The 22,456-nt window shown below is 38.8% G+C and overlaps 1 protein-coding gene across 3 annotated transcripts in view; it reads left to right on the top strand.

Moving 5' to 3' along the window:
* Positions 1-2,390: 2,390 nt before the first annotated feature.
* Positions 2,391-22,456, top strand: part of wu:fb95e10 (microtubule-associated protein futsch) — a 50,026-nt gene continuing 29,960 nt past the window's right edge. For all 3 annotated transcript variants that reach the window (XM_038290414.1, XM_038290415.1, XM_038290413.1), the window contains exon 1: positions 2,391-2,709. The gene's annotated coding sequence lies outside the window, so the exon portion shown is untranslated. The remainder of the gene's footprint in view (positions 2,710-22,456) is intronic.

Raw genomic sequence — 22,456 nt, 5'->3', positions numbered from 1 at the left:
ACTAAACCCAAAGCACGCACTAACTAAATGACTGCTTGGTTCCAAGGCAACTTGAGAGGCCCCCAAGAACAAATCAAAAGTTTCATTTTTAGTATTTAAGAATAATAAATTGTGCATTTCATTTGTATTATCATAAAAAATAGAGAAATAACGGAAATTTGGTCACACCGATGAAACATTTAGGTGAGGTTCTTAAACAGCAATTTGTTTTAAGCCCAAAGGCTTAAAGGAATTGATCTGTGTCATATCACGCTTGAATGAAAGCGTATGTATTTCAAAATACTATTTTAAGGCATTGTGAAGGGTACCAGTCTTTGTTAACAGCAATTTTGTGGTGGATTTCCCTCAACTGGATTAATCTACAGTAAAGATGGGACATTTCTAAAGTTTTCAGTGTAAGATTATGCTTCTGCAATAAAGAGATTTATTTTAATGCATCTTACACATCTTTACCACGGGACTGATTACATTTGTCTCTCACACTGCTTATATGTCTCTTCAGAGACACATAAAAACATTAGCATAGTCGGCTGTCTAACCAACTAATGTCACAACAAGATCTAGTGAAACTCATCAATTACCTTTAGTCACATTGATTACTGCATGTCTTCACAGGTCGATCAATCAGACGGCTGCAGCTAATCCATAAACCTGCTGTTTGTGTTCTCACTAAAAAATAGAGCACATGACCCTGGATTTAAAGTCTTTGGCTACCTCTAGCTCAGAGTAGAGGCGACACTTTAAATTTAACTCAATTCAGTTTATTTCTATAGCGCCAATTCACAACGCATGTCATCTCAAGGCACTTTACAGTTCAACCAGATCATACAGTCAGATTGAATCTATCTAAATAAAACCAGTTGATTCCATCGACTCATTGACTTGAAGGCAATCCCTCACACCAAACATGCTTGTAGCGACAGTGGAGAGGAAAAACTCCCTTTTAACAGGAAGAAGCCTCCAGCAGAACCAGGCTCAGTGTGAGCGGCCATCTGCCGAGGCCGACTGGGGTTCAAGGAGACAGAAGCAGAGATACAAAAAGCAACTTTAAAAGGCGGCCCTGGCCAGGCAGAAGAGCTCCAAGCCAGCTCTCATGTCAGAGGATGAAGAGAGCAAATCCAGCCCATCACAGTCAGACAAACAGGACTACACTGAAAAACACCGATCTCCAAAATCTATAAACAAAGGTGACAGCTGATATTTCTCTCCAGGATGGTGTCACGGCCAAACACTAACAGACCAGGGGCGGAGCTAGATGTGGGGCCAGGGGTAGCCATGGCCACCCTTAGCCAATCATTAGCCACCCCTACCATTTTTTTCCCTCTAATACAGACAGTGGCAGCAGTAATCTTCTCAAGTGGAATATTCAAAACATTTTAATTTTTCATGTATTAACAATTACTTGACAACAAAAACACTGGTTAATTATGCACATTAATATACTATCATAAAAGATGATAAACACAGAATTCATGCTCTTTTCAGAACTAGATTTTGTGTTATATGGGATAAAGAGAAAATTATGTATCTCTGAAAGTCATCTAGGAGTCTTCATTTAAATCATAGATAAATAACTATTTTAATAGAAACTTAATATTCAATTTATGTATATATTAGTACTTGTAAATATAAATTTTATGTAGAATAATTGTTGATAAAAGTAAGTAAGTAATGAAAAGCAAGAAATGTTTGCCCCAGAACTCAAACCTGAGAGAATTGTATCCACTATACCTTTTGTTTAGAAAACATGGATGTTTAAATATATGCGTCTATTTGTTAGCAAAGGCTGTAGGAAAGTATAGTTTGTCTTTATTTAGAAAATATGGATGTTTTGCTCGTTAATTTTCCTGTTGAAACAGTGTAAATTGACCCTGAGGTTCTGGTGCCTATCCGCTTTCGGCCACCCCTCAGTGTACAGTGGTTATTGCCTGGACAAATTTTCTCTGAAACGGATGAGGTAAAACAAAAAGCAGAGAGAGAAATACATCTATTAGTCAATAAGTAGGATTGTCTTAACTTTTTTATCGATACTGAGATACTTTCGCATAACTTATTATCATGAAAAAGTATTCCATAATCATTATTATGAGAAAGTATCTCATAATTATGCAGAAACTGGCTTAGAATTTGTTATATATATATATATATATATATATATATATATATATATATATATATATATATATATATATATATATATATATATATATATATATACATACATACACAGTATATATATCTATATATATAATTTTTATTTTATTTTACAACGACTTAATTGCAGAATGAGAGGGGTGTGAGGGTTAGAAAAATCTAATGTCACTGGCTCCTTGTTGGAGCAGAATTTCCGAGCAGCCCCTGAATGCAGCATCCATCTATCCCTCTCACCGGCTCCAGTAGAGTGAAGGTTCTAGTAGAGAAGCCAACCGTCATTCTCCTCCTTTCTTCCTTCAAGGGTGCGCGCATCACTTGTAGGAGACCAAAACGAAGAAGAAGAAGAAGAAAAGACGCTCGCGACTCACTCTTTCACCGTCTACTGGCTCGGTTCGACGCGACTTCGTGGTTCCGGACGATATCCCTCCCTCCTACTTTCACCCCGGCTTTATTTGACATTTCCATCCCCACTTTCTGACTCAGAGAGGCGGACTGGCTAACGCTGACTGGGCGTAGCTGGAGAGGGTCCTGCTAGCTTGCAGTCGCTCTAAACCGGTAAGTAGATTCTCTTAGCTTGGAGCTAGCATGCTAAAGTCGGTGACAGTGAAGTTAACCACTAAATAAGATAAATTAATAAAAACAATGGCTGTCTGGCGTGAACGTTGAAGACGTTAAAACCGTTACGGCTGCTTTTTATATTTTAGGCTGTTTTTAAATTAACTAAATTACATTAGCTGTTTTAGTGAAGGAGTGTTTCTGTTTATCTATTAAATAAATCAGAATATAAGATTTATTTCGGCTGTCATTTCGTCGTTTGGGCGGATGACTGGCTCCGTTTGGGTGAGGTGATCCAGCGGGGCGGTGGCAGCCATGGGCCAGCGGAACCTGTTAGTTACCAACTCACACTAAACGCTCCTTTTAACGTCTTTTTCTCCCTTTTTGGGGAAATATCAGCACCTCCATGTGTGGCCATTTTTGTCTGCCTTTTTTTCCCACCTAAACTTTTTTTTTTTGCCTCCCTTTTCCCTCTTCTTGCCTCCCCTCCTCCATCCTTAATCGTGGATTCCCATTGTTCTGTGATGGGCAGAAGTAGTGTGAGAAACGAGGGATGTTTCAGACGCCTCTGGGGGGGGGGGGACATTTCAGTTTTTCTCATTTTTGTGCAAATGAAATATGCAGACACCGTCTTTATTTTATTTTTTCTTTCTAATACAACATGTTTCACGTTTTTTCCCCCGGTAAATGATAACCTGATAACCTAAAGCTGAAATGTCTCTAAAGAGAGCAGTGTCCAGCTCCAATATAATCAGAGCTGATTTATGGACCCCTCAAATAGTAATCAGCTATGGTTGTTTAAAGGAATAGTACACCCAAAACATGATTAGCCTTCATTTTCTACTCACCTCCATGCTGAACAACACTCTGGAGTACTTTTTTGATATCTCAAATGCATCTGGAGATCTGGGAGGCTTCTTGCTGTCTGCTGACATTCAAATAATGGAGGTCCATGGCGCCCGAGACAGAAAGGTCCATAAAAGTCCACAAAAACGTGTCAATATTCCTCCATACTGCTCGTCCAATGTAATCCAAGTGTCCTGAGTGGGTAGCATCCAGAATTTACTCGAAACGAAGTCATTTAGAATGTTTTTAGAGCATAAACAGTAGTGTATAGGATTTCCTAATAGCGCCCCCATGCGCGCTCACGATTCTACGGAAGCCGGCAGACCAAACCAGCGCATTCAGCTCGGCAAAGAACTCATGCTCTTCCTCAACACTGAAGTCCTCAGACATTTTTCTTTCGTTGTTTCTTTCTTTGCACAGGTAAACAGCACATTTCTTCTTCTACGCTTGCATTATCGGCAGACCAGACGCTGAATGCGCACTTTCTTCCGGTTTGGTCTGCCGGCTTCCGTAGAATCGTGAGCGCGCATGGGGGCGCTATTAGGAAATCCTATACACTACTGTTTATGCTCTAAAAACATTCTAAATGACTTCGTTTCGAGTAAATTCTGGATGCTACCCACTCAGGACACTTGGATTACATTGGACGAGCAGTATGGAGGAATATTGACACGTTTTTGTGGACTTTTATGGACCTTTCTGTCTCGGGCGCCATGGACCTCCATTATTTGAATGTCAGCAGACAGCAAGAAGCCTCCCAGATCTCCAGATGCATTTGAGATATCAAAAAAGTACTCCAGAGTGTTGTTCAGCATGGAGGTGAGTAGAAAATGAAGGCTAATCATGTTTTGGGTGTACTATTCCTTTAAGGCTTTCTGACTCTATGTGGCAGGAAATCTTATTTAAAAAAGTGCAGATAATTTAACATTTGCTCATTTGAATGTCATCTCTTGAAAACTGAAAAGACAAACTGAGTAAATAATTTTTTTTTTTTTTTTTTTTTTTTTTTTTTTACAAATCAATGGCATGGATCTACTAAAGAGTGTTAGGGCCACAGGAAAAAAATGAAAAGGTTAACTGATTTTTAAATATTTTCCTCAGAATTTTGACCTTTTTTCCTCAGAATTTTGACACTTTTTTTATCAGAATTTTTTTTTTTATCAGAATTTTGACTTTTTCTATTTTATCAGAATTTTGACCTTTTTTTTCCTCAGAATTTTGGATCTTAATGTAGATGGGCACGATAAAGGAAGAGCTGTGGGAGCACTCAGCTTCAGTAACAAAGACATGAGTTGTTTGGGAGGGCCAGTAACATATTGGTGGAAAACTATGGAATTAGGTGACTTTTTATGTGCCCGAGGGGTCCCCCGACACCTAATGGAGGAGCTTAATAGAGCATATCGCTACCCGATCCGTACCGGTAGCACGATCCGTACCATCAGCTCATTTGCGCCTGCGCAAACAGAATAACTTCCGGGTCGCCAAAAAATAATGTAATTACGGTACTGAAAAAACTTTATTTATATCCTTAAATAATTAAAGAATACTAAACTACATCTTAAAGACAATATTGAAAACTTTTCTGGAAGAAATGGATGCTTTTTAAATTCAATCCATTGTATTGCTTGACGTCATTTTTTCTGGAATAAAAATCCAAATTTTCGGGAAATGTTCCCTTATCAATGAAAAACTGCAGGTCACGAAAGGTAGCAAATGAATCCATTGTGGGATCAGTACTGCTGGAGTGCATAGTTAAGTACAGAGTAAATCAAATATTTAAACAAATTTAAATATATACGCTGTGTGCCGTATATTTGCGCATGCTCAGAGCAGTCAAAGTAACTCACAAGGCGATTGAACTTTTTTATGTATTTCTGTTTTTTTATTTTTAGAAAATGCAATATTGACGAAAATACAAAGATATACAAAAAGAAACCCATGCCTCTAAAAAATACAAAAGAATAAAAAAGTAAGAAAAAGGAAATATTGCCACCGGAAGTTATTCTGTTTGCGCACGTGCAAATGAGCTGATGGTACGGATCAGGTAATGACAGAGCAGCAGAAGGTGATTAAAACAAACATGGCTAGGGCTTGATGCTAACATGTTTGTTAGCTGTCAGAATTCAGTTCCGAGATTAGTCAGAAATCTGACTTTTTTCTCATATTATACTGAAATAAAATTTAAAAATCAGCTAACATTTTTATTTTTTTCAGTGGCCCTAATCCTCTTCTGTATGGATCAATCAATCAGTCATGAGTCGTAATAGCCAACAGATCAAAAACTTGTTTATTTTTTCTCTGATCATATATCTTTCTAAACTAATAAAATGGCTAATTGAGAAGTGCATCGATCAACAGTTGAAGTCTAAAGCTTAGGGAGGCACTTTGATGCCTACATGTAAAGAAAGATGTTTGTTTTTTTTCTCTTGAATTACAACCTCCATCAAAGAGGCTGCATTTAATGTTTTTCTGTAGAGCTATAGTCCTTGTATTGAAATTGAAATTTGTTTGTCAGGCTTTAAGGCTTAATGTCTTAATAAAGGTAAACCAGGCTGTCTTTTTCTGGGTATACTGATTGGGGTTTTCTGTGAAATGTGACCTCATACTTTATTTATTTTTTTCCCTTTTGTGTGATAATGTTTTTTAGTCCAATTCATTGAAAATACAATCCTTTCATCATGTTTTGTTTTTTTTTTGTTTTTTGCCTTTATCGATTTTTAAACCTCTGGTTTACTTCGAGGTCTTGAGTTTCTGAATTAATATTTTTCCCTAAAGATGCATTATTGAATAAGGGTGTGCAAAATAATCGTAAAATCGATGAATCGTGATTCTAATTTTTGTGATCTACTGAATCGATTCTTGAAGGCAAGAATCGATTATAAAAAAAAAAAAAAATGAACAAATAAAATACATTAATGGTTGGCGCACATCAATCAAACCAAGTGGAATACAACTTCCAGTCCAGCAGATGTCGCTGCGGATGTGTTGACGCCTGCTGCTTTGTGTCATAAGCATGTCCGGGCTGATTATCCTCATTTTGTTATTTTAAGTTTGATGAATCCTAAGATCTTTTTGTTGGTGTGTCCATGCCAGTAATAGTAATATTTCTGTCCAGTATTTGTTTTCATGGCAACACCTCCAAAAGTAATTTCAATAAATACAGCTATGTATGAATTCAGTTGCTTTCAGTTATGTATCAATTGAAGACGCTATCCAGATCACACCCAGCCAGTCAGCCACTGGTAAGGGCTGTATCTTTTTCTTACAGTGTTCAGTGAAAATATCACAATGCATCGCAATATTTCAAGTATCGTGATGCATCGTGATAGAATCGCATCGTGGCATGTGAATCGTGATTCGAATCGAATCGTGACTTCTTTGCCAATACCCACCCCTATTATTGAAAATATGTTTTTTTCATCAAAGTGGTTGATCTTCTAAATCTGGCTGTAATCCATGTAAGTGAGCTCAGATGGAGTCATGGACTTTCCTTTAGTTTGAGGTTAAGAAGGAGGAAACACTTTTTCTATTGTGGGTTATTGCTAGAAGTAGATGGTTATTTGATTACCTGATTAAAACCTCAATTCAAAACATAGAAACTTTTTTTTTCCACTTAGACCTTATTTTTTTAAATCTTTTTAAGAAAACAGCATAAGCAGCTTAAAGCCAGACCGTGTCGGCCAGTAATATGTGGCGATCCACCATGATGTTGAAGTCATCCAGAATAAATGGCATCCCAGGGCAACTAAGATGAGCCTTTTTAAGGGCTGGCTATGCTGGGGCTTGGAGGCACTCCCAGCACTCCTAGGTTAGGGGTGAGCCAGACCCCCACCCCACCCTATGATGGTGGATGAATGAATGCCTGAGTCATGTTGGACGGGGCTGGGACATGAAAGACAGCCAGGCTAATGCAATCGAGTGAAATTAAATGTAACCGCCATTAAAAGGCACACTGCTTAAATGAAGTTATCTGGGGGCGACTGGGAGAGATTATTACTTGGAGCATGTGGATCAGAGCCAGAGGCGTTCTGTTGGTGGGGAGGATTTATTGGGAAAGGAAAACAAATGAAGCTGTTTGCGGTGTCTGTGGGGGAAAGATGGATGGAGATATTATTCCTCCATTTCAGTGCTTAGAAGTAGATAGTGGAATGGGTTCTCTATGGACCTAGTATTTATTGTGAGTTTTTACTTCAGATGGACTGATGTGTCTCCTTATTGTGAGCCAGAGGAGTCCAAATAAAATGGCTGATCGGCTGTAGGTGGATACAGAGAGACTGTTACAATTGATCAGATTTCTTTTATTTTTTGTTTGTTCAGATTTAAAACAGTTTTATGTCAAAAAAACTTTCAGGATTCCCCCTGGAAAACATCACCTCAATAAAGCTTGTAGTTTTGAGGGACCGGAGGATAAAAGGAAGCAGCAGCAGCTTTCCCCCCAACTTTTACTGCACACCTTTGGTCAGCTGACTGAAAGAAGGTTGCTATGTCTTCTTACTTAGAGAAAAATTAAACCTGTTTGATTGATTGATTACATTTTTTTACAGTCAAGAAGTTAAAAAAAAAAAAAAAAAAAAAGGAGAAGATATCAAACTTAAAGTAATGCTGCATAACTTTTGACCCAAGTATGGTCTTTATTTGAGAATTATTTGATATTCAGCACTTTGCACGTATTGATGCTCTTTACCACAATCTGTTCTCAAAAACTTGGATGTAAGTTAAGAGGGTCAGATTCATGTCTAAATGAGTCATGGGACCCAGATCGTTGCTTTACGGTGGTCTGAGCTCCCCTTGAATACCAGAGCTAGCAAAGCTTAACGTTTGCCCAAGATGCATTGGAAAAACCCCAAATACAAACTCTAAAGAAAAGCAACCTTCTAGTATCTTACTACATAAACAATAGTTTATCAAATTTAAAGGAGAAGTTCACTTTTTAACACTTTAAGCCCATTTTCTGTAGTATCCAGGATGAAATCGAATGATCGACACCAAAATTTTGACAATTGGTCCTGTCTCTGCTTTTTGCCTCATTTAGAATCAACCCCTGGTTGCTTTAGAATGGCTTCCATAGAGCATGTCCGATAATGTCCTTAAAACAACCTTAAACGTTCTTTTTTTAAAATATGCTACTCACCGGGTCGTCAGCGCTGTTCAATGACGTTCCAAAAAAAGTTTCGTAAAGAAAAAACGTTCCTGTAGTGTTTTATTTAGCATTTTGTAAATCCCATTGAGTTCTGTTGGAATAGTCAATATTCCCCTGCCACCGGAAACGGAAATGGGGCCTGTTTACACAGTTGTAGTCTTTTCGCTTCACTCTGTGTACTCCGACGTCGAGAATCAAGAATCCACCTTTCGTATTCCATTTTCAGAGTTTTTTAAAGTGTTTAACAGAGACGTTAGCAACTCGAGCCAAATGACTGCGCTCTATTCCCAGTCTGCTGCCAAGATATGCAGCAGTGCATTAATACGAAGAACTAGAGAGGAGACATAGAGATCTCTTCTTAATTATGGGAATTAATCAGGGAATTAAGGACAATTTCTTTTATATGTTATAGTAAAGTTTTAAGGTTCTAAGAGATGTTTTTTTTTTCAGTTTGTCTGTGGGGAAGTGTTTTAAAAAATTCCAGTTGTGAGGAATAGATTTATAATTAACAATTATTAGACTAATTATCATTTATTTTCATCATTGCATTCTGTTAAGAATTACACATCAGTTGCTTGTAAAAAATAATTCGACTCACACCTTTAACTGTCCCTTTATTGCCCTTTTGTTACCACTATCCTTTATTCTTTACCTTTTTATTAACAAAAAAGGTTACAACATTGACTTGGAACAAAATGGACTTAGTTTTCGTTTGAATTATTTAACTAACCAGATGTTTTTGAAAACAAAATCCTTCTACCTTCAAGGTTTAAATGATGTGTAAAAGGTGAGGATATCGACGTTTGCAGCCAGACTTGTTCTCTTTCAGAAGGCAAGGTTTGCTTTGAAAAATGACAGAATTATTTATTTTCAGAAATGCTCTCCATCACTTCACATTAATTTCAGTGAAAAATGAAACAATGGCCGTTTCTCAATTCAGTCAAGTCCGTTCTTGGCGAGAACGCAGGAAGATCGGACTTGACGAGAATGCGAGCACGCAAGCACGTATGTGTATTGGAGCAGAAGCGTACTCTTATCGTCATCACAGGGAACGTTGTTTAGCATTTCTTTAACAGTCAAAACTATTTATTCCCTACACAAAACATTTTGAAAACAATATTTTTAATTTCTAAAGCTTAAAAAACATTAAAAAAAATTACCGAACCGCAAAAAACCGCCATCAGAACGAGCGGTAGTTCACACATAACTAGACCGAGAGAAGTGCACTACAGACGGGGTAAATTTAGCCCTGGCTGCGGTTACCCTCAGAGGTCTGCTGGTCACTCTGGTCCGCTCAACGTCGGACTTTTTTTTTTAATTTCGCACTAACTCTGTAAACAGACCACACAGGGAGGCTTCAATGTATAATGTTATCGCCTCAAACAATTTCAAAACGTACTTTTGAAGAACAACAGCAGCAGAAAAGGGAATGTTTAACTTAACACTGTGAGCGCTGTCTGGAATCAAGCTGCGGCCGCGGGGCATTCTGGGGAAGCGGTCAGTCTGAAGAACGCACAAGTACGCTCTGATGCATGCTCGATAAAGAGGGCGGGGTGAGAACAACATCCGGGGATTTAATGCATTCTCGATCTGGCGTTCTTGAGAATTGGAACGGTACTCGGGCTGAGGCTGATGACGTGTCTTGAGTACACAAGCACACGAGAACGCTCAAGAACGCATATTGAGAAACGCCCAATGAAATAAATCAAACAATAACTGTTAGATATCAGTGTTCAGCTGCAGCTAACTACCACAGACGGCCTCTCCTCCTGGAGGCAGACATTAGGGATCATCTGATCTGATATATCAGACTAATGTTAGGATGCATAATAAACGAGTCAGTTCTCCTGTCCATTGCTGTTCTACTGTTCTCTATTTAAATAATTACTTGAGTAATTATTTTAATAACATTTCAAACTATTAAATAATTCCTAAAGATATGTATAAATAATGCTGATATTTTATTGGGTCATTAAATGTAGAGGTAAATATGCAAAGCTGCATTATTGGTATCTGAAAGGAAAGGGTTGTTCTGGGGGACGCCCCTAGCAGACCCTCTGGAGATGAAAAGCTTAATCACCCACTCAGCTGACTGCAGGCTGCAGCGGTGGATCGCAGACAGAAAAGCAGAGAAAACACTGGAGTACTTTAACAGTTAAATCTTTTATTTCAGCGCTACACAACAAAACTCTGCTAAAATCTGTCATTCACGTTCATTTTATGTCTAAGAAAGTAATTCATGACACTTTACTCGCTATTTGAATCTCTTTCTGCTTTCAGCTGCAGTGAATCCTGTGAAAAGATGCTCTGGGGAATTAAAACTATTGCTGAAGATGGCTCAGTTTTCCCTTTACAAACTATTAATTGAAAGTAGCCATTCAAAATTTCCCCACTTTCCTTGATGGGACCTTGGCTGGTCCACTACAATTCCTTTTAAACATCAATCTTTGTACTAAAGTGTTCTTTCTGTCATGATTTGTGCACATTAAGATCTAAAGAGAAGCAGCATCTTCTGGTCAGACCCTGTAATTCAGTGAAAGGGTGGAGTCAGAGTAAAGAGAATATGCTAAAGGGGGTCACTCCAGTGGCTGGAAGTTGGAGAGGATTTCGCTGGGAGTCGAAGGGAAGTGGGCTGCTATTCGGCTGGCGTTTGACTGGGAAGGGCCGCTACTTGTAAATAGAAACCTCCCCGGTACAGCTGCACAATATTAGGAACCCTACTGTACTATTGTTATGGAATATTGGGATAACCATCATTGTGTTTTGCCCTCCACTCTCTGTGCATCTTGATGCCTAAACCTAGCTAAGCCTACGTTTGCTTCAACAGCAGGGAAATTCCCCCCAAAGGTCCAAAGCTATTATTAGCATAATAGCATAGCATCCAGAGTCTGAATGAATGACTCTTTAAACATGTATATCAGCACACCAAATGAGCAGCAGTAAAGCATGATTACTGCAATATCGACGTATTGAGCTGCAGGGTGGGAATTGATGACCTGTTAACTGATAATGTTAGATCAGTTATGGCTCTACCTCCAAGAATGAAAAGTGACGAGCTGATATTTCTCTGCACAATGGAAACTCAAGCAGTGCATTGGTGGAGGAAAAAAAATCTCAATTTCCATCAAATGATCAAATCAGTTAATTTCTCTGCCCACAGAAGAAGCCTGAATGAAAAGTCAACATGGCTCTCTATAAAATACTGTTGACTTTGAGCTTCCTCTATTTAAAATAAAAAAAAAATCACGATTATGGAAAGCTGCTAACTTTCGGTTCTCGTCCCTCAGTACCACCGACCACACTGAAGAGCGTTGTTGCTGTAACCTGTTGAGCATTTTCTGAAGTCATGTAACCTGACGGCCAGATGTTTGGGTTGTGATTTACGGCTCAGAAAGTTGTTCCCAAAGCTGCGATCAGGTCATCTGCCCGACCTTGTTTGACATCCAGCAAAAGATCAGATTCCATCTGGAACGTGTGTCGTTCCACTTCAAAGAGAAGCACATAATCCTCTTAAGGACTCAGTTGTTGTTCTTGTACCCAGCAGGTGGGTTTCCATACGGCCCTGCAGAATCTGGTAAGAACTCTGGAGCCAGCCGTGCATGTTTCTACCATCCCATCCAGATGCTTGGTCCTGGCCGCCGCCTCCATCTCTGTATATGTTCTTTCTGGTGACATTGATCCGAGCCACCAGCTGGTCCTGGGCCGGCCTGATCTCATTTACCCCCAGAGAGGAGATTGCTCGTGGGCAGACGGCCCATTATGGAGATGATCCAGCAGCTCTTCAAGTTACAAATTAGCCTTAGTTACTCTGCTGGATCCTTGGTCTACCTTCTTATCTTGCTTGGGTTTCTTTTTTCTTTTTTTATTAGTATGCCTTTTTGTTTTTATCCACCCAGCCTCCTTTTGTTCCCCTTTAAAACCTTGTCATTACTGTCTCCTTTATCTCCCAGGGGAGAGAGCTAACAGCATCAGAGGAACCTGCCTTTCTAATGCACTTCCTCTGTCTGTCCCTGTCCTGGCCATCTGTGGGTCTGTTGGCCTGACCGCCTACTTTCTCCTGTGCGATCAATATCCACAGAGCGGGGCTTTGCGCTGCCCTGCTGGTCATCGCTACAGGCGGTGGAGTCCAGCCAGACTGTATCAAGGCCCTCACACTCTGTTTTCTACTTCTATATCTGTCCTCTTTGTTCTGGGGGGTGATGCAGCCATGCCTCTTTTTATTGTCTACTTTCTGGGGCATAGCAAGTCCTCCGTAACCTCTACATATACATCCCATGTTCCCCTCTTCTTTCCTCTCTCCGTTTGTCTGTGCAATTTGAGGACAGCCGACTGTACAAGATTAGCATCTCTCTTTGTCCAGGGTTAACGAGCTCTGTCATGTGTTAATCTGCGCATCCCGGGGGAGGGAGACTTTTTCTGTCCACAACATGGGAGAGCAGACTTTAATTGTTTGTGTGTTTGTTGGCTTTGACATTTGTAGAAATGACAGAGGGACTGTGAACCACAAATAACAACTCTAGCAATGTTTGCCATTTGAAATGACAGTTTGGTGCTTGTCTAATACTTATTTACATGTAGTTAGAGGTTTTGTTTTGATAACATTATTGAGGCTTTGATACGAGGATGTTGTAATGTCTTGATGTTTGGTTCCAGATAGGAATAATGCTAAATCTTCTCACGTTATCTCAGTCACTGGCTTTGTTTTATCACAGACCAGCAGCAAAGTAATAACAGATGATGATTTTCTTCATATTTATGCATTCTTGCCTCATTGGTAACTCAACCACATGTAATCAGGAGTTCAGGTAAGAACTGTCATTGAGGGAGAAGAGTGTTTACTCCTGCTGTGGTCCTCCTTGTTGTTGGAGGTCTCCCTCATATGATTCTTGTGCTATAATTAAAAAAACCCAAACTTGTCATAGTTTTCATCAGATGAGTGATGCTGCGCTGCTCCTCCTTATTCTGTTGCTGCACACTACCAGGCAGCTAGCTTAAGGCTTTTTCTTCATGCTTACAGACAAAAGCAAATCAGAAAATGTAATCTAAACGGTGTCAACTTTAACATTTAAAGTCGTAGGATAATCATATTTAAATGTCAAATCATTCTGGCTCCAACATGTATATAAATGCGGTATCAGACAATATTGTCCCAAAATTTGGAAAATTTTTGTTTAAAAAAAAAAATCATGTCTTAAAATCTGTGTTTTTTTTCGTTATCTTATGCAGGCCAGTTAGTTATACATCAGCCTGAGCCTGATTCGACCAATCATTTCTCAACGGTCATCTGTCAATCAAATTTTTTCAGTCATAGCATCTTGATTCATATGTCACAGCTAATCTACGCAACGGTTGAAATAAGAATTATTTCCTTTCCCATTGAGTTCCGTCCCAGTGTCCATGGGGATGGACGTCTGTGTCTTCGGCAGGCGTAGAGCTAACAGAACTGGCAGCGTTGCAAGGCAAGGGCTCAAACATGTACAGCTGTAAGCCTTCTACACCAAACCAAGCTTCTGCCCCCCTGACGTCCTCTTCCACAACATCTTCATCCCTGCTTTCCTCCTCTAAATAAAAAATGAATGGTGGCGAAGGCTCATCCATGACCTCCGACACAAAACTCTCCTCCTCTTGCATGTTTCAGCTGTCCATAGCGTTCCTTGACAGTGTCGTTTCTAAGTCACCAATTTAGTCCTACTTGGTCCCAATGGAATTTCCCATTGGGAACCTACTAGCGCTATGTTGCTAACTGGTTAGCAAGATGCTTTAGAGATACCGGCCACAGCCAAACTTGCTTGTGAACCTTACGCCACAACAATCCCGCCCCCTCGATAAACGACCAATCACATTCACTTTATTCACTCATATAAAGTCGGGAACCACTCGGGAGAATACGGAAATGCAACGGTTGGAACAGCCGCTTCCCTACCACTTTAACGTTTGACAGTTTTGTACACCTGCTGTTTTATAAATAATAATTTGATTTGGGATCAGTTTTTAATAAACGTAATTCAATTCAGTTTATATATATCACCAATTTTCCACACATGTCATCTCAAGTCACTTTACAGAGACAATTCACAAGTTAATACAAATTGATTCAAAGTCTTCTGTCTAATGAAAACCAGCTGATTACATCGACTCAATGACTCGAAATCAATCCCTCACACCAGACAATATGAAAATGATGTTTTCATATTTATTCTTTTAAATATTTTTTGCTAAAACAGGAATTTTTGCCTTATTACGAAGACACTGAATATAATCCTACTTTAGCTCTGTCTGAACTAGGGCTGAAACAATTAATCAATACAATAAAGAGCTGTAAATATATCACAATTGTAAAAAAATAAAATAAACAAACATTTTGCATTGAAGATAAAAAAAAAAAGTATTCATCCTTCAATTTGCTCTATCAAAAACTCAAGTGGAAAGGTTTTATTTTCACCTGGTTTAATTTTCGGAAAAAATTGAAAGAATAATCATCAGATTAATCCATCCATCCATTTTCTAACATTCTTACTACCAAATGGGGTTGCGAGGGGCGCTGTAGCCTATCTCCAGCTGTCAATGGGTGAGAGTACCTGGAGGGAACCCACACATGCTCAGGGAGAACATGCAAACTCCCTGCAGAAAGAGCCCAGATTAATCGATTTGCAAAATAATCATTAGTTGCAGCCCTAGTCTGAACAGATTCCCCTTTGGTTTCTTTCAGCTGCAGCTGAAATGATACAACATGTTGCTTTTAGACTTATATGTAGTGAAATATTTACTGTAGCTAACCAGCACTGCACAGCAACGGGTGGAGAAGGGGCAGCTCTGTGCTACTTTTTCTGCACAACTGGAGAAAATAAATTGTTATAATTGATTTGATATCCCTGTCATACACTGACAGTGGTAACCAGCTGATTCCATAATAGATGTTGATGTAAGTAATAGTTATTGACATTGCTAATTCTGTCCTAAACGTTTATTTACTGAGTAAATGTCTAAAAGTATTATGTATTAGTTTACAGCAAAAAAAACAAACACATCTCTGGATTCTGGAATACCCTGCCTGTTTCCACGAAGAAGAAATTATTAAATATGTTCTTTTTTTTGTCCCAGTTTAGACCGAACTAATTTTAACAAAGAACAGAAAAACATTTACTTTAGTTAAGCTTGTTTTGGAAGTAAGAATTTGAATTGATGGTGTAGATTAAAAAGTTTCATTTACCTGCTGATTTGCTCTTGCCCTGTTCTTTTATTTCTCTAACTTTCCTCTCCATCATGCCTCCCTGAACACTTCTGGGAGCAGCAGGTTTTGTTTGTGCCGAGGTCCGAGCCAGGATCCTGACCTCAGCGCTAGGAATGTTTTGGAAATGTGTGAACTGTGATTACCGTTGAGTTAATGACATCTGCAGCTCCCAACCTCCAGCTGGACCGAGCTGAGCGTTCAGCTGCGAGCAACAGCAAGTCATGCTGTTGTTTGTTAAAGCAGAATTGGAGGCGGTGATTTACACTGAAACTGGAACACAAGTGTGGAGGATAAACTGCAGAAAAGGCGCTCAAAGTTGCTCATTTTGAAAGGATTGGCTGTACTTAACCTGTTAAATAACAAGCAACATTGAGTCATTAGCAGAAAGCTAATTTAGAATTTTAATCATTTAACTACATGCGAATACACCGGCTCTCACTGGTTCATTTTTGTTTTTTTGTTTTTTTATTACGTATTTCTTTTAATAGAGCCATGATTTTTGCAGCTGTGAGACTTATGCTGGTGCTGTGCCAACATTTGGCTTAGAGTAAACCAAATATTCAGCTGTGGGGCCTTACTGACAATCACTCCTGCTTTTCAACCCCGTTCCATTCATCTACCTTAGTGATATGGACAAATTGTCTGATTCTAAACATTTTCATATATTCTGATTTCATTTACCTTTTTGCTTTAGAAACAAATGTGGTTTTATATACCTTATATTTTTACTGGCTCCTGTTAAAATACTTCTGATGTTCACATATTAATTTTCTATTGAAATAATTTGCCCGAGGCTGCAGAAAGGTCACAACTCATTTCTTCCAAGCCAGATCATAGCGTCTGACATTAAGTCCTTAAAATGCAGATGAAATCATCCCACTTGAGTTAAATGGCTGCTGAGGGGAATGGAAAAGTTGAATAATCTGCTTGTTTGTAATTTTTAAAACTGGGTTAAATGACTGTGGGCATTGTTATAGTAAAATCTCCATTTCAAAGCAGCATTGAACAAATAGAGGCAATGAGTCCAACTAGCCGTGAATGGGCTGCAGAAGTGACTGAGGGAGCTGTTGTAATATGGAGTAGGCTGAATAGACAATCTGCGGCTCTCTTCCAGCAAGTGACATCTTTAATGTGACCTTCTCTTTGAGGAGGAGGGATGCATGAGCACATTCCACCTTCTTTGGTCATTTCGGTTCCAATAAGAAGGAAAAACTGCGTCAGATCCAAAGCACGTTGTTTTAAACCCACTTACTGATGTTGAGTGGTGCTGTAAGCAATACTGCAGTAAATTATTCAAGCAGCGCTGCAGATTTGTTGGTTTTAGGGGTTAACTTGTACCTACTGAGAAATTGCCATATGATGAAGCGCAAAGCTTAACAAACATCGATTAAGGTTCAAGCTCTTCGTTTTTATGGTTTGATCATGTTTCTTATGGGTGTCGTTCAAAGGAAGAAGCATTCATTGCACCATCTTGGGTATGGAGAAGCAAAAGTGTCAAAAAGCAAACAGGTCAACTTAGCGTTTTGTGTTTGTCTCCTTGTGGAGACACAAAGCATGCCAATTAGAGGGTTAAAAGGTCGACACATGCTTGTTAAAGAAGGATTGGACCCACAAACATGAAGGTAGGTTTCTGCTTTAATCCACCTCTTCAGTCTTCAATGTTTCGCCCTGTCTTCTGCAGGTCCAGACCGCCATAAATGGAGATTTGCATTGTCTATACAGGCTGACTTTCTTTTTCTTTTGCGTCTTTTCTGGAGTATCTCATGCCCCCACCCCCAGCAGCATCAGCGCTGCTTCCTTCCCCCACAATCACTCCCTTATTTAGAGTAGGCCCCGGGGAAAGAAGAAGGCTCAGTGAATGCATCTGTGTTTGTCTGTGTGAAAGCAGAGTTCATACATCTTCATGGTCAGTTGGCTGGCTATGATGCAGACACTCTCATGGAATACAATATTTATTTGTTTTTACCTTAACTTATAAAGATTTAGTTAGACGTGAAACTGTTTGATACTTAAATGTATATCTGCATTTTTACCAACCATGGCTGTATCCTTTTATTTAGTAGATCTGAATTTCTCTTGCCTGCTCAGCTGTTCTCTAAATATATCAACCTTGTGTTATTAAAGTTGGAGAGAAACGCCTGTTCCAACAGTTGCATTTCCGTATTCTCCCGAGTGGTGCTCGACTTTACACGAGTGAAAAAGTGAATTTGATTGGTCGTTTATCCAGAGGGTGGGATTGTTGTGGCGGAAGGATCGCAAGCCCTTTTGGTTTTGACCGGGATTGACCGTTGATATATGATTGGCCGTATTTAGGTGTACAAGCTGATGTATTACTAACTGGCCTGCATAAGATAACGAGAAAAAAACACACAAATTTTAAGACAGGACCTTTTTTTTTTTAAACAGAAATTTTCTAAATTTTGGGATGATATGGTCTGATAAAGAGTACATTTATAAACACGTTTAAGCCAGAATGATTTGACATTTAAATATGATTCCCTACGACTTTAAAATAAACGGGTTGCCATAATGTGTAGCCCACTGCGAACGGTTCATTTTATACAATACAGAAAGTGGGTCAAAATGCTGGTTTGCTGTTTAAATATGCTGATGATCTGATTATTCAAGAACTGCATCTTTTTGTGTCTAGACACTCAGGAAGGCTGAGGCCTCTCAGATGGCCTGGATGCCTTCCAGTTACTGACAGGATTGGCCCAAACAGTGCAGTGCAGCAGGGATAGGAGCGAACATTAATACACTTTATGTCTCAGTGGGGTTGTTGGGATGGGATGATGCCTTGGAGGATGATCTCACCTTGTAGAGTAGCTGTGTCAATCATTAGCCTTGTGCATAAAGCAGAAGAACGCAACGTGGAAGTTATGATTGAGAGCCTGCAGACAATCACTGGCCTGGAGTTTTTGCACACTGTAATATGCAGAAAACATGGATTTTTTTATCTTTTATGACCTTCCTGATGTTTGTGCTATAACAGCAGCTTTGTCTTTTGCATAGTTGAGTGTTTGAGTAGGCTTCGTTTGCACTCTGTTACTGTTTAGCTCACCATTGAGGCTTGCAGAGAATTTGGAGTGGGATGCTGCTTGGAAGCTGAAAGCACATGACTTCTGAACAAGGAGAGCCAACATGGTTTCTCTAGCTTAGCTCAACAACAAACAGGATGTACAAGTATAAACTACATTTTTGTAAAAAAAACCCAAAACCAACAAATATAACTAAATGAGTAAAAAAAAAGCCTCATGTTTGCTTTTTAATTTTCTGTAATGTAAAGTTATTGTACCATTGATAACACAGCTTTAAATAAACGTTTTTGAAAAGGGGCAGTTTGCATGAAGCATCACTATGTGCAAAGTGCTGTTTGTTAACTTGTAAAGCCATTTAATATATTTCACTTTATGCTGATGCTTAACTCAAAATCTAGCCACAGTGTTGAATGTGATGTAAGTCATCTGATTCTGACAGTTAATTACCCGCTATGGCTTTAATGCTTGCTATTGATAAAAGTAAATAAAATAGTTTATTTTGGTTGCAGCAAGTCAGAGCTTTAGAAAACCTGGGATTAGAGTTCAGCCTCAATGTTGCTTTTACTGTATTTATAAAAGGTTTTTCCACTTTCCTTCTTAGATGACATCCAGTTTTATTACCTTTGAGATAAATGAAGTACTCTGTGTAAGAAAAATAAATATAATCAAATAAATAAAAATAAATACATATAAATAAACATTACTGTGTTGGCAGTGATGCGGTCGCTGTATCGGACTGTCGTGTCGGAAGAGGGAGCCGAGTCGTAGGGCGAAGCTCTCGATTTTCCGATCTGTCTATGTTCCCACCCTCATGAGATCTGGGTAATGACCGAAAGGACAAGGTCTCAAATACAATATCTTCATATGCTGATATATTGCCATTTAAAAACACCATATCAATCTCTTTTACTAATAAAATATTGCTATATGTCATCGTTATGCTACGAAATCCCCCGAAAATTCACGAAATTTTGCCATATTTTTATATTTTGATATATTGACGCGGTATCGATTTATTTTACTAACAAAATCTCACAAGAATTTGCAAAATATCACAACAGTTTGTAACAAAACGATGAAATTTCACGAGATTTTGAAAGTAAAATAGATCAATACCGCATTTTTAAAAATCTATTTGATATCAGCATATGAAAATATATTTGAGTATATTATTTTTCAAAGTGTCAGAAATGGATAACAAAACTGCTATTTTCAATGACTACTTATTTTTGTCCAGCTTTAACATCGGTATCGATATCGGTTATCGGCTACATGAGTTTTAAAATATCAGCATATCGGATATCGGCCCAAATCGCAATTTCGTGCATTCCTAGTTTTTTGGTTTTTTTTCTTCCTAAAAATGAAGTATCCGAGTTTACTGTTAGAATGAATGTCTCACAAATTACACACCGAGTTCTACAGTAACTGTAAGCAGTGTGGATTACTCCAATCCAGGTTTCTCTTAATCCATGTAATGCAGGGTTATGCTTGTGAGAGTGAATAGATATTCTGATGACTAAAATCATTAAACATACTGGCCTTTATTCCCAACTAGGAGAGGATATTAATATATCTCAAACATCAATAAGAATCAATTTTCTAAAACTACTCTTTTCAACTTTAATCTTTGCAAGTGTTGAATATTAAAGTAGAATGAAATACAATTAAATCTATCCTGATCTAATAGAAGAAATAGAACATTTTGAAGGTGAGGCTAAGGGAAACTAATGGTTAGTCTGTTGCAGTATATTTAGTGTAAATACAGTTTAGCCAAAAATAATCAAGTATCTTTATTTATTGATATTTTTTTTTGTTTCCTAAACATAGAGATTTGGCTCCAGGTTTGTTTTTTTTATCATGGCCTTAAATGCTTTCATCTAAAAAATCTATTAACGTGAGTTAACCTTTGGATGGAAATATGCTACTTCTAGCTTACATGCATGGTTTTACAGTCTAGCTAGACCTCTTGCTTCTCTTCTGTTAGCCAGCAAACCTGTTTTAGGCGTACTGGTGCCACCTAAAGGGCTGGAGGGAGAAGGTCGTGTCATACATTTATTAAATGTAACGAGACGGAAAATTGAGCACCTTCATGATTTTTTAAATGGGTTTTTGTAAAACTGTGACTACATTGCAAATGTTATTAACTGTCCAGCCCTAATGCAGACTGATCTGATTGGTCTGCACTGCGTGGACAGTACTGGGCATACTTTGCTTTTCCATACATGCTGTTCTGACTGACTGATGGGCACTGACTCAGTGTCAGGTATTATCACAAGAGCTGGCTGCCTGCACATCTCACTGCAGAGCCGAGTCCTCACTGACTTAATGTCCAGTCCATCCATGTAACCTGATTTGAAAGCTGGAGCGATGCATTAAAAATGACAGCTGATGTATGAGCCTCTATTTATTTACATGGAAGATGAATCGATTTGTTTCTTACTTAAACCTGCTGGTCTGGCCAATACGCCACTGTGTTCTGCATCGGCTTCCGGTATATGGGACAGATTAAGACATTTTAAATTAAGACAGTTGATTTCCCAACTGCTGAGCACAGTTACTAAATATTAACATTTTTAAACGAGCTTAATGTGGCTGAAAAAAATCCATCTGCTTCAAATCGTAACAAATGATGTCTTTAGTCACTGACTGCACTCTGTCCCACTTAGGTTGACTGTGCCAGTTTGTGTTTTCTCTTCTGGCTATATAGCTTGTTCCTACACATAGTCTGAGTTTTTGATGTTTGTATGTAACTTGACGCAACCTCACTAATGAGAGCAGGCCAATAGGTAGCAGCTTTTTCATGGGGTATGCAAACAAACCAGGAGAAGAAAATGTCTGCGGTGTGGAAGTATTTCTTTATAGAAACCCCGGCGAGTACATTGGCTAAATGCAAGACTTGCGACCTGAAAGTTTCTAGATGTGGAGTTAAACTGGGCGGTTTCAATACCTTGAACCTGATCAAACATTTGAAGTCGAAACATGTGAATGAACACAAAGAGTTCGAGACTGCCAAGAGAAACCGGGAAGGACCGCAGCAACAAACCCTGGTCTAAAATGTTCTACTGGATTCACTTTGATTTTATTTATTTATTTATTTATTTATTTGACAGGGACAGTGTACATTAAAAATCATTCCTGCAATGCACCAGAATTAGCCAAAAGGCTATTTTTCAGTCTTTTTCTTCACAAAGGTAGGCAGCAGCTTGACAAAGCCATGATGGCAATTATTTTACATCTAAGTAGTATCCAGTTCTTAATTTAAAATGCACAAACTTACACTAATGAAGCAATACCCATTCATTCTATTGGCTGCGTTTTTTTTTCACGTCTTTTGATGGTTTTCATGGGTGTAAACACTGTGCATCTGGAATGCAGAAAACTCCCACAGGGAAAGCGGAAATCACCACGGAAACCGCGCTCAGCCTGAGCGCACCATTAGCCTAAAGAGCAGGGCACATCTACCTCCTAGCTAACCTGCTAATATTGCTGTGT

The sequence above is a fragment of the Cyprinodon tularosa genome, unplaced genomic scaffold (assembly GCF_016077235.1).
Source record: "Cyprinodon tularosa strain WSP-4 unplaced genomic scaffold, ASM1607723v1 ctg280, whole genome shotgun sequence".
Lineage (NCBI taxonomy): Eukaryota > Metazoa > Chordata > Actinopteri > Cyprinodontiformes > Cyprinodontidae > Cyprinodon > Cyprinodon tularosa.
This window is presented reverse-complemented; position numbering and strand designations above follow the sequence as displayed.